General features: G+C 45.4%; 1 protein-coding gene across 2 annotated transcripts in view; it reads left to right on the forward strand.

Annotated features, from left to right (window-relative positions):
- IBTK (inhibitor of Bruton tyrosine kinase) overlaps positions 1-12,475 on the forward strand; it is a 263,811-nt gene that overhangs the window by 70,496 nt on the left and 180,840 nt on the right. The gene's annotated exons all lie outside the window — the stretch shown is intronic.

Genomic DNA, 12,475 nt, shown 5'->3' on the forward strand with positions numbered 1-12,475 from the left:
GCAGCATTCAGGAAAGTACTCTGCTTTGGTGTGAGCTGTAAATTAAAAAAAATAAAATAAAATGCTTTGTTTGGTCATTGTGGCAGTTCGCAAGGGAGAGATCCTGGCATTGCTAGACCTCACAGAGGCCTATCTACATATCCTATTTTCAGTCGTGCACCCTTCCTTGCGGGTTAGTGACAGCACCATGCACATTTACACGTGGCCCTTTGGAAGGGAGTAGTGCTGGTACACTTGTATCTGGACAACTGGCTCATTCGGGCAAAGAAAATGGACCTCTGTTAGCTGGCGGTACAACGGGTCCTAGAGAGGTTGAGGGCTTTCAGCTGGGCAGGGAGCCTAGCAAAGAGTCATCTAATGCCATTCCAGACTTGGAGTGTCTGGTGGGGACTTAATTTAAACGTGTTTTGGCAAGGTGTTTCTCATGAAGAGGTTGGTGAAGCTGTAGAGTCAGGTTCGCTGCCTGTTGCAACTCAAAGTGCCCAGAGTTTGGTAATATTTACTGGTCCTGGGTTCTGCCGCATCTATGCTAGAACTGGTTCCCTGGGCATTTGCGCATATGTGGCCCCTTCAGAGAGTACCCCGCTCCTGCTGGAACCAGTTATCGGCAGAATTTCAATTTCTTCTTCCCCTTGGGGTGGAGTCCAGGTGGTGGCTTGGTCGGGTCAATCTGGAATGGGGGATGGAGTTGGAAATCCTGGATTAGGTGATGGTGACCACCAATGCCAGCCTATCCAGTTGGGGGCAGTGTGTCAGTCATAGATAGTGCAAGGCTGACGGTGGATGGAGGAGGCATCGTGGATTATCAATCAGTTATAGACTAGCATGGTGTGCTTAGCCTTGTTTTCCTTTTTGCCATGGTTACATGGTCGATTGGTGTGACTTCTATCGAACAATTCAACGATGGTGGCGCATATCATTTGGCAAGGAGGAACCAAAAGTCAGATGGTTTCTCAGAAGGCTCAGCAAATGGTTCACTGGGCGGAGCAGCACCTGGCAGTTCTGGCGGCGTCTCACATAGCCGTGGTGGACAATGTGCAGGCAAATTTTCTTAGCAGGCAAAAGCTGGACCTCTGTGAATGGGAGATGTTGGAGGAAGCAATGCTTCTCATTCAGGCCAGGTAGGGAATGCCCCGCATGGATTTAATGACATCGAGACAAAACACCAAGGCACCACAGTTTTACCTTTGCAGGTGTAAATACTGAGCAGAAGGAATCAATGCTCTGGTACTTCCAAGGCTGCCAAAGATTCTTCTGTATAACTTTCCCCCATAGCCAGTGGTGGAAAAGGTGCAACAAAGCATAGAAAGTCACCCAGGGTGAAGTGATTCTAGTGGCTTCGGAGGGGCCACATCAGCCGTGGTTCGCGGACCTAGTACACTTAGCGGTGTTCAGACCATTATGGTTTAATCACCTCAGAGTCAGGGTCCAATATTTTTGGATCAGACTGATTGCTTCTGTCTCATGGCTTAACTTTTTTGAGAGGAGACACTTGAGATGGAATGATTATTCCAGAGATGTCATCACCACCTTGCAGAAAACCATGCGGCCATCCATATCTTTGTTTTACTTTGGGGTATAGAGGATTTTTGGGGTTTGATGTATCGAGCAAGATGTTCAGCCTACTTAGGCTTCAGTTTCCCATTGCTTGACCTTTCTGCAAAAAGGTCTAGTGAAGGGTTTAGCCCATAATTCCTTTGGGTACAGGTGGCAGCTTTAGACTGTCTTTGGGGTAAGGTTCAGGGAGTGTCCCTGGCCTCTCATCTGGATGTGATTTGATTTCTTCGAGGGGTGAGACACTTGTGGCCGCTAGTGCGGAAGGTGTATCCCTCATGGAATCTTAATTTGGTTCTGTGGGTGTTGTGTGAGGCTTTGTTTAGAATTGTCCACTGCAATGGCTCAAAGGATTTAACTCTGAAGTTGTTTTTTTGGTGGTGATTTGCTCAGCCAGAAGAATTTCAGAGCGTCAGGTGTTTTGTACAGATCCCTTTTCTTCAGTTTTATGGAGAACAGGATGTCATTGCGAACAGTGCTTTCATTTCTGCTGAAGGTGGTTTTGGCATTTCATCTTAGTCAACAGTGGAACTTCCCGCCTTTTCCTAATTTGGATGTGAGGAGGGGTGTTGAGGTATCTCAAGGTGACTAATGATTTCCGGCAATTGGTTCATCTTTGTGCTTTGGAATGGACTAAAGAATGGGTGAAAAGCATCCAAGGCTACGAACGTTTAAAAATTGTTTAAAAATACAATCCTAGAGGCGCAGTCCAGATGTATTCCATGCATTAAAGGTGGAAGGAAGGCAAAACAATTAGTCATGATTAAAAGGTGAAGTGAAAGAGGCTATTTTAGCCAAAAAACATCCTTCAAAAATTGGAAGAAGGATCCATCTGAAGAAAATAAGATAAAACATAAGCATTGTCTAGTTAAATGTAAAACATTGATAAGACAGGCGAAGAGAGAATTTGAAATGAAGTTGGCCATAGAGGCAAAAACTCATAATAAAAACTTTTTAAAATATATCCGAAGCAAGAAACCTGTGGGGGAGTTGGTTGGACCATTAGATGACAGAGGAGTTAAAGGGGCTCTTAGGGAAGATAAGGCCATTGCAGAAAGACTAAATGAATTATTTGCTTCTGTGTTTACTAACCGTGTTTACTAATGAGGATTTTGGGGAGATACCAGTTCTGGAGGTGGTTTTCAAGGGTGATGAGTCAGACGAACTGAACCAAATCACTGTGAACCGGGAAGATGTAGTAGGCCAGATTGACAAACTAAAGAGTAGCAAATGACCTGGACCAGATGATATGCATCCTAGGGTACTGAAGGAACTCAAAAAATGAAATTTATGATCTATTAGTTAAAATTTGTAACCTATCATTAAAATCATCCATTGTACCTGAAGACTGGAGGGTGGCCAATGTAACCCCAATATTTAAAAAGGGGCTCCAGGCGTGATCTGGGTAACTATAGACCAGTGAGCCTGACTTCAGTGCTGGGAAAAATAGTGGAAACTATTCTAAAGATCAAAATCGTAGAGCATATAGAAAGACATGGTTTAATGGAACATAGTCAACATGGATTTACCCAAGGGATGTCTTGCCTAACAAATCTGCTTCATTTTTTTGAAGGGATTAATAAACATGTGGATAAAGGTGAACGGGTAGATGTAGTATATTTGGATTTTCAGAAGGGATTTGACAAAGTCCCTCATGAGAGGCTTCTAAGAAAACTAAAAAGTTATGGGATAGGAGGTGATGTCCTTTTGTGGATTACAAACTGGTTAAAAGACAGGAAACAGAGAGTAGGATTAAATGGTCAATTTTCACAGTGGGGTGCCTCAGGGATCTGTACTTGGACCGGTGCTTTTCAATATATATATAAATGATCTGGAAAGGAATACAATGAGTGAGGTTATCAAACTTGCGGACGATACAAGCGGCTTGTGATACATTATAGGAGGACCTTGCAAGACTGGAAGATTGGGCATCCAAATGGCAGATGACATTTAATGTGGACAAGTGCAAAGTGTTGCACATAGGGAAAAATAACTCTTGCTGTAGTTACACAATGTTAGGTTCTATATTAGGAACTACCACCCAGGAAAAAGAACTAGGCATCATAGTGGATAATACTTTGAAATCGGCTCAGTGTGCTGCAGCAGTCAAAAAAGCAAACAGAATTAGGAATTATTAGGAAGGGAATGGTTAATAAAACGGAAAATGTCATAATGGCTCTGTATCGCTCCATGGTGAGACTGCACCTTGAATACTGTGTTACAATTCTGGTCACCGCATCTCAAAAAAATATAGTTGCGATGGAGAAGGTACAGAGAAGGGCAACCAACATGATAAAGGGGATGGAACAGCTTCCCTTTGAGGAAAGGCTGAAGAGGTTAGGGCTGTTCAGCTTGGAGAAGAGACAGCTGAGGGGGGATATGATAGAGGTCTTTAAGATCATGAGAGGTCTTGAATGAGTAGATGTGAATCAGTTATTTAAACTTTCGGATAATAGACGGACTAGGGGGCATTCCGTGAAGTTAGCAAGTAATACATTTAAGACTAATCGGAGAAAATTCTTTTTCACTCAACGCACAATAAAGCTCTGGAATTTGTTGCCAGAGGATGTGGTTAGTGGAGTTAGTGTAGCTGGGTTCAAAAAAGATTTGGATAAGTTCTTGGAGAAGTCCATTAACTGCTATTAATCAAGTTTACTTAGGGAATAGCCACTGCTATTAATTGCATCAGTAGCATGGGATCTTCTTGGCCAGGTACTTGTGACTTGGATTGGCCACTGTTGGAAACAGGATGCTGGGCTTGATGGACCCTTGGTCTGATCCAGCATGGCAATTTCTTATGTTCTTATGTTTTTAATATGTGTTGCTGTAAAACGCGATCGGCTCAGTTTTCATTTGCAGAGGTTGTCCAGTGCTTGGAGGGTTTAAATGCTCTCTTGACTTCGGCACTGGCAACCCTATGGGCCGAGTGTCAGCTGGTGATTTTGCCACAGGAAATCTGTTGGGCGACTACTTGGAAGTCTTTACACATTTTCGCCAGAAGTTACCAATTGGATGTCCGAGATACGGACTCCGGAGAGAGTGTATTGCAAGTAGGAGTATCACATTGCTGCCCAACATAGGGAAACTTGGGTACATCCCAGGAGTCTGGACTGATTTGGGGTATGAACAGGAAAGGAAAATATTTGTTTTCACCCACTAATTTTCATTCTTGGAATACCCCAGATCAGTCCAGAACCCCGCCCACTCGTCATGGCAGTTTGGTTACATCATCTTCTGCTTAATGTTGTTGAAATGAGTTTTCGATAGAGGCTCCACCTCCCTGCTGCTCATTGAAGGGGGTTGAGGGTCTCATTTATTGTTAGTCTCCTCATGGCTTGGGTACAGGTCATACTGAGGGACTGCAAGAGGCAGCTTTTCTTGTCTGTCTTAATATGCTGGCAGGGAAACAAAACCCAGGAGCCTTGACTGATCTGTGGTATTACAGGAATGAAAATTAGCAGGTAGGAACCAATTTTCCTTTTGTGGGCATTTTAGTAGTGCTTTTTTAGTGGTGGTTGTGTTTATGTATCACCAAGTTGGGGGATAAAGTAGATTGTAAAATGCATGGAGTAGGGATTGTCTTCTTACAGCGCTGTGTATGTCTAGTAGCGCTTTAAAATGATTAGTAGTAGTAAAAGATTAATATACGGCAAATTCCAAACAAACACACTGAGCAATTCTATGAAAGGTGGGCAGCATTAGGCTATGAAAGATTTTTATTTGAATTGAATTTTTGTACCATGCTTGCTAGACTGAATTCTATTACTGTAGGAATAATTTGAAGCAATATTTTAAATCCCTCCTCCTCCATGTGTAAATGTAAGAATCATCCTATTAAAAGGGGAGCAGGTCATTTTGGGAGTATTTTGTACATCTAAAGTATCATTTTGATCCCTTCCAGAAGCCATCATTTGTGGTAATGGTGACAAAATATTTAAAATTAGCTATCTAATAAGAACAGGGATGCCAGAAGAATGCAATTTAGAATTACAAGTAAATGGAAGCAAGCACTCGTCTTTTCAACACATAATGCAAAATGATTTCTTTGTGGAAGTTGCAGTGACCCTGAAATTTTAGGCCTGTGGATACTGATGAATTTGGCGTAAACATTTCCCATTTTTCATCCTAACTCAGTTTGAAAAAGAGTTACTGTGGAATGTTTCATGAGATGTTCTGTAATACCTCAGTAAGCAGCATTGGTTACTCCTGTAGAATTTCAAATTAATTCTGAATGCATTTGGAACAGAACAGCATACTTCTTATCCTGCTAGACCCAGTCCGAATGTGTGTTTATATCGCCCAGCCAGCAGATGGCGACAGAGAATACAACTTTCCACTGACAACATCGCTGCTATTAGTAGTGGTACTGCAGTGTCATTTGCTAGTATTCTTTGTTTTTTGCAGATGATGGACACATTCTGGTCTGGTACAGCAGAATCCTTGTCCCGGGATCTGGTGGGTTTTGCCTACCCCTGATAATATAGATTTGAATCCACTAACGGGGCCCAGTCTGAGGATGGACTTCCCTGGTGGAGTGAGCATCTTTTTATTTTTTTATTTTTATTTTTTAGGGCAAATGATTTTCCCTAGTTGAGTGGGTTCTAGGTTAGCTCCCTATTGCCTTTGGGTCTGGTTGCGGGGGAGGGGCGGACGTGCAGGAGAGGATGTTTTGTGATTGTCTCCTTTCCTTTTTTTTTTTTTGTGTTTGCCTTTGTGGGTTTTTTGGCTCCCCCCCCCCCCCCAAACTGGTATTGGCCTGCCTCACCTCTGACCTATTTTTGCTGGCCTGTTGGTAGCTTCTGAGGCTAAAAGTTTAAAAAGACAAAAAGAAAATGAGAGAGCAAACACTGAAGCAATTTGCAGGTAGCTTTTAATTGCTCCATTTTGGCTGGCTTCAGACAGGACTGCACTGAGGCAAAGAAGCACTGCGGCAGAAAAAGGTTGGTGTTTCTCCATTGGAGGAAGCCTCTGGAAGGGCTATTGGACTTACAGATATCCAGGTCTAGTTGGGCATTTTCTGCTGGTAGTGAACCATCAGGGCATCCCGATGATATGGTGACATGCAAGAACTAAAAGGTCAACAATTTCTTCAACTGCAAGAAGGAATGGGGTTTCAGCAGAATTGATGCAGTATTCCAGCCTTGGCCAAGGAACAAATGTCTGTATGTGTACCCTGCTTAGCCACTGGTATGTAGGACAATAAGGAGGGTAAAGCATCACTGGTAGACGGTGATTCTGTTAGTTCCAGCTTGGCCCAGAAGACTGATGTGTGAATCTAATGAGACTAAAGGCTGGTGTCTCTTTCTGTCTTACTTGCAGTCACGGTTTCTTGTGCCAAGGCCCAGTTCTGACAGAGGACCCAACTTCAATTTGTCCTACGGTTTAGCCCTTGTGAGGCTTCTGAGCAGGGAAGGGATATTCAACAGCGGTGATTTCTACCCTCTTAAAGGCCCATAAGAACTTGTGCTTTCTGGTTTATGAACAGGTCTGGTGATTGAGCATTGTTGCAAAGCTCATTCACTATTGTCCTCGCAGGCAGACTTTTCAGATATTGTCACCTTTTTCTAGGAGGTTCTGGTTAAGGGATTAGTCCTCAAGTCTGTGATGATTCAGGTGGCAGCAATCTCTTGTTATGATTTAAACATATTTATTGGCATATTGCAAATAGATGGAACAATAAAATAGCAGTAATACCATCATTTTTCACAGGAGCCCCTCACACGTCTTCTCCAAATTTATCTTGTGCATATTTATTGCAGATATGCTGAAAACCAGGCCTGTTTGTGACTTTGAATACCGGAGTTGGCCACCTCTGCTATAGTATTTAGCTCCAAAGAAACATTGGAAGTTTTAATAATGTTGGGACATATCTTTAGATGGAAGATAATACACCTTTTAATAATGGTGGAACTGACCCTTTAGGAATCATTAAACATAAAAATATAGAACATAGAAATGACAGCAGAAAAGGACCAAATGTTCCATCCAGTCTGCCCAGTAAGCTTATGGTAGTTTGTATTGTGCCGTGTAGGTTACACCATGCTTATGTTTCCCAGACCATAAAAGTCAGGGCCTTTGTTGGTTGCTGTTTTGAATCCAGTTCCCCGTTACCCCCCATGCTTATCTGTTTCCCACACTAGCTCTCATTCAGGCCGAAACAGTAAAGTGCAGCCGCAGTTACCCTGCTTCTAACCCGCTTTCTACTCACAATTTGGCCGTGTTAGCCCAACCCGCGATTCACTATCCCTTTTAACCCATCCTTACCGCTTCTTTAAATCAAAGGGTACCCCTTTCCACCCACGGCATGTATATGAGATGTAAACGATCGGATTAGCTATTCTCCCCCCCCCCATTCAGTAACGCGCCCCCCGACTATCGCCTTTTTAACCTGCAGTTTAGCCGCGCGTTTAACCTGCTAATTTACCGCCTACCCCTACCCCTGCGTTAGAGGCAGGGGTAATGGTAGACGGCAAACTTTCCCCCAAAAGAAAACCTAAAATCCCCTCCTCCCGAAGCGACTCGACATGTAAAATATGTGAATAAGTGTAACCAACTTACTTTTTGTTTCTTTTTCAGCCCTTTCAGCCTTCTCTGCTGTCCTCCGGAGGGGGCAGCCGGCGGCGAAAGCGGCCCCTGCCGGCGAAGACTGACGAACGCACGCCCGTAGTGCACAGGCGCTCAAGCCAATGAAAGCACATGGACGGGTGTGCATGATGTACGCCGTGACGTCACGCACGTGCATTCATGTGCTTTCATTGGCTTGAGCGCCCGTCGATTTGGGTGCTCTAGCCAGCGAAGTGCATGACGTCACGGCGTACGCTTCGCTCACTCATGAATAGGTCCAGCTCCAAAACAGGGCCGGATGCCATCGGGTTCCCTGAGGTCAGATGTAGCCCTTATGGACAGTATTGAGGGCGCCAATACAGAGTTAGGCCTGGTGGATTAAGGAGGCAAGCTCTTCAGTTTTTCCGAAGACAAGCAGGATGGCAGTCCTCACACAAGGGTGACATTATTGGATGGAGCTCAGCAAGGACAATTTATGTCAAAGTTTCTGGATGTAGATGTGTAGATGTGTGGTATAATGCATGCCCAGCATGCATTATACCACACATCTACACAGGGTCCCCTCAGTTGTGGCATTGAGTCTCTCTTATTTTATTAAACTTCTTTGAAGTATCTTTTTTTCATGTTTTCATGGGTTTTTTCCTCTTTGTACTCGTATTATCAATGCAGGGTCCTCTAGGTTCTCCCCCTTTGTCAGATTTCTCAGCATTTTAAAGTAAGTTTTCTGTTGTAGTCCTTATTACCCCCCCCCCCCCCCCCCCCCCAGTCAGTGGTGTCTTTGGTGCTTGCCAGCCATCATAGGCCGCTGCCGCCATAGAGTTTGGGGGATTTTTTTTTTTTTTTTTGCATCCCTTTAATTTCAGGTCGGCATGTTCTTGTCTGGGTTTAAGCCATGCCCTCTGTGCTCAAGGAATATGTTGATCAGGACCCCCATGATCAATGTATCCTTTGCCTGTGGGCAGTGCACAACATCTGAGATTGCAGCAAATGCAACCAGATGACCCTAAAAGAGCATACGATCCAGCTCTATAAGATGGCATGACTCTTCGGGTAAGAGAAGGCCGGCCTATCGGCACTGGCATTGGAGGCTGCAGCGTCAAGGAGACACAGAGCCACACTAATGGACACCAAACCATAGACATCAGTGGACTCGTCAGTTCCATCAGTGACGGTGACTGACTGCCACAGACACCAGAGACAGGCCATTGTCTGCCTCTTCCAGGTCGAAGACATTTGGTTTGATGTCTTCGGCCCCTGCACTGGGGAAGGACTGATCTGAGCACAGAGGGAAGCTGAGGAAGCATTGGCATTGGTCTCTGTCAGTGCATGGTGTCGGGCAAGGGGATGCCCTCAAAGCTTCCTGTGGTGAGGAGCACCAAGCCTCCATCGATACCTGGGGTATGTGACAGTCTCCATTGACTCTGACTCTGATGCCCACCATTGATCCTCCTCTCGGTTTCAAAGAGAATGTGGCTACAACTCTAGGATCCCTGTTGGTCTTCAACGAGTAGCTGGAGAGGCACATGTAGTCAGCCATGGAAAAGGTAGTGCAGAACCTAAGTGTCAGGGCACTGAATGCACCAGGACTGGTACTGTCCATTCTGAGCTGCTGCATGCACTCATTGGAGTGTTACCGATGCCTCCTGTGTCTATTCTCAGGGGGAGCATTGGGGGCGCCACAAATAGATCCAGTGTTGGTCCTCGGTACCGAAGAAGTGGAAACCTTTCCAGGGAGCAGAGCAACACTGGGTCCAAGCCTCCATGGCCATTTGAGTCAGTACCCATATCACTGACCGGTAGCCAAGTGCCTAGGGCCCCGACCCTGCCTTTTGAGGACCAGGGCACATATGATCCCTTGGAGGATGGTGACTCCAATGTCTCTGACAACACATTGATGGTCTCCTCCTGCCGTTAGAAGGAAGTCTCCTCTGGAAGATGCCTCCTTCACAGGATTTGTCAGGGTGATGGCAGAGATCATCCCATTTCAGTTGCAGACTGAGGAGGATACTTGGCACAGAATGCTGGATATCCTCCAGTATGTGGAGCCACCCAAGGAAATCGTAGCTGTCCCAGTGCACAAGATCTTTGTGAAGTTGTTAATGAGGATGTGGGAACACTCTCTCAGTTCCTTTTGTTAATTGGAAGGCGGATGCATTGTATTTCGTCCAGAAGGCTCTCTGATTTGACAAGCGTCAGCTACCGCACCAATCCTTGTTAGTCGAATCCTTTCTTAAAAAGGCCAAGTGCACTTGGATCCATTTCTTGACACCTGCGGGGAAGGATCAGAGGGCCATGCTTATTGCCAGCATAACGACCTACCAGCTCTACATGAACCAATACATGCAGTACATCTGGAAGCAGGTGTAGGATGTGGCCAAACAATTGTCTCAACAGCAGTTGGACACACTCCAATTGCTGCTGCATAAGAGTCTGGCATGCAGAAAACATGGGGTCTGGTCAACCTACAATGTTTTTGAGATGGCATTGAGGGTCTCTGCCACTGGGATCGGTGCCTGCCGACTCACCTGGCTGAGGGCAACCTATCTCCGTTGGGATGTGCAGGAGCAATTTGCTGACGAGCTGTGTACTGGAGAGACTCGTTTTGGAGATAAAGTGAAGGACGTGGTGGCTCAGATGCAGGAGCACCATGCGATACTTCAGCAGCTCTTGCTGGCACTCAGGACCCGTCCTCTGCTAGGAGGCCTTCGAGATCTGGCCAGAGGAAGTCCTTCTTCCGACCAGGGAGATACTATCCTTAGTCTCTTCGATCCTGTCAACAGCAGCAAGTCCCTTGCAGCCATCCCAGGCATCAGAGGGCTCCAGAGTCCCAGCTGGCACCCCAGTCAGATCCCAGGATGTTGTTTTGACTGGATGTCAGGGAGTATAGCAGAGTCCACTTTACTGGGGGGAGGCTGCTCGGTAGACTCTGCTATGCTCCCTGACATCCAGTCAAAACACGATGGCTCAGTGTAACCTCCGACCAATGGGTTCTATTTATTGTCCGTGGAGGGTACAAATTAAATGTTTTGAGTACCCTGCCAAATTGCCCCCCCCCCCTTCAAGTCCATATTGGGGGCTGATAGCACATCAGCATTTACTCTTCATGGAACTCTCCTCTCTCTTAATGGCTAGAGTGGTCATCCATTCCACCAGGGCAAAGAGGGTGGGGATTCTACTCTTGGTACTTCCTGATCCTAAAGAAAATAGGAGTACTCATTCCATCCTAGATCTAAGAGCCCTGAAGTTTTCTCAAATGGGGAAAAGTTCAGGATGGTTTTCCTGGGCACTGTGATCCCCTTGTTTAAAAAAAAAAAAATGTGGCGGACTAGCTATGTTCCCTCGATCTGAAGGACGCGTACCTTCATCTCAAGATCTTCCAGGGTTATAGAAAGTATCTCAGATTCGTGGTGGGAAAACAGCACTTCCAGTACTGCATTTTGCTGTTTGGACTAGCGTGAACCCCACATGTGTCTATGAAGTGCCTAGCCATGTTGGCGACGCACTTTTGCCAAATGGGAGTTCAAGTTTCCCTTACTGGATGATGGGCTGGTCAAGAGCACCTCTCTGGCAGGGGCCGAAGAGTCCATGCATTTAACCATCCGGGTGTTGGAGTCACTAGGGCTTATCAACTACCTCAAGTCCCATCTCAACTCGTCACTGCAACTGGACTTCATAGGAGCCCTGCTAGACACAGCTCAGGCTTAGGCCTTTCTACCATGACAAAGGGCCATCAATTTGATGATCATCGTGGTGGAGATTAAAGAGAGCAAACAGGTCTCAGTGTGACACATGTTGAGGCTGTTGGGCCACATGGCTGCAATAGTATATGTCACACCTTGGGCACGGTTGTGTATGCGGGGAGAGCCCATTGGACACTACAATCATAAGAACATAAGAAATTGCCATGCTGGGTCAGACCAAGGGACCATCAAGCCCAGCATCCTGCCTCCAACAGAGGCCAAAACCAGGCCACAGGAACCTGGAAATCACCCAAACACCAAGAAGATCCCATGCTACTGATGCAATTAATAGCAGTGGCTATTCCCTAACTATAATTGATTAATAGCCATTAATGGACTTCTCCTCCAAGAACTTATCCAAACCTTTTTTGAACCCAGCTACACTAATTGCACTAACCACATCCTCTGGCAACAAATTCCAGACCTTTATTGTGCGTTGAGTGAAAAAGAATTTTCTCCAATTAGTCTTAAATGTGCTACTTGCTAACTTCATGGTATGCCCCTTAGTCCTTCTATTATTCGAAAGTGTAAATAACCGAGTCACATCTACTCGTTCAAGACCTCTCATGATCTTAAAAACCTATATCATATCCCCCCTCAGCCGTCTCTTCTCCAGG

This window comes from Rhinatrema bivittatum, chromosome 3, assembly GCF_901001135.1.
Source record: "Rhinatrema bivittatum chromosome 3, aRhiBiv1.1, whole genome shotgun sequence".
In the NCBI taxonomy this organism is placed as follows: Eukaryota; Metazoa; Chordata; class Amphibia; order Gymnophiona; family Rhinatrematidae; genus Rhinatrema; species Rhinatrema bivittatum.